Consider the following 1,070-nt stretch of genomic DNA (forward strand, 5'->3'; position numbering starts at 1 on the left):
CGCGGGGCGCTCCGGGACCTCCCCGCCCCGTCGGGAGCTCTGGGGTCGCATCCCCCGGCGAGGGGAGGGGACTGGGAAGGGCTGGGGCAGCGCCAGGTGCCGGGATTGCCCGGTGGGGTTGGGTCACGCTGTCACAACTGGGGGTGTGGGAAGGCGGCGAGACCCTCACGGAGCGGTGGAGGCGCGAAGAGCAGAGACCCAAAGAAAGGACGAGGGGTTGTCCCGGTCCCACCGAAAACCCCAGCGCTCCGGGGGGGTGCGGGCGAGGCCGCCCCTTGCACACTTGCGGGCGGAGCCGAGGCAGAACTCCGCCCGACGCGGCTCTCTGTCCCGGCTCTTTGCTTGGGACGGGGAGTCTGTACTTCGGGATTATTCAGCTCCTGCAAGTTTTTTGTTAGGCGGCCCTGAAAGGCCTCAAAGGCTGGGAACACCATTCTAATTACGGGGAAGCACAGCTTATTTAGAAGATAAAAAGAGACTTGTAGTCTCATAACAGCTTCTTATATCCGTCAAATAAGGATCTCTAATGACGGGGTGAGAGCCAGTGAATGCCTAAAACAAACTAAAAAAAAGGAGTGAAAATAAAGCAGCCAGGGGCTTAAGATATATTAAATTACCCTGATTAGGAATTTAGGCCGTGGCTCGAGTCTGCTGGAGAGGCTGGCGAGGGGGGGGGGACGGAAAGTGCTGCTATTCATTTCTGGGGAGAGGGGTCAGTAGGTCGGAGGAGTTCACAGGGCCTGGCTCTATTCTTATGCTAACAGAGAATACAAGCGCTGGCCTGGAAAATAGAAATGAATTTGCAATAATCCGAGCCCCTCTGTTTGCAAGGCGAGCGGCTCTATAGCTAATTGCAGCCCGGCCTCCCCCGCCTCGTTGCGGACAGTTGTAACGATGCATGGGAGATTAGACCCTGAGGGGCTTGGGGGCGTGGATTTAAGCCGTCTGCCCCCCTCCCTTCCCTCTGCCCCACGGTGAAATATTCCGGGGCAGGCGCTGGTGTTTGGGCTGGCTCTGCTCGGAGGGAGCGGGGCCAGGCAACTTCTTGAACTTCCCCGAAGCCGCGCAGG

Source organism: Corvus brachyrhynchos, unplaced genomic scaffold (genome assembly GCF_000691975.1).
Source record: "Corvus brachyrhynchos isolate BGI_N302 unplaced genomic scaffold, ASM69197v1 scaffold97, whole genome shotgun sequence".
Classification (NCBI taxonomy): Eukaryota; Metazoa; Chordata; class Aves; order Passeriformes; family Corvidae; genus Corvus; species Corvus brachyrhynchos.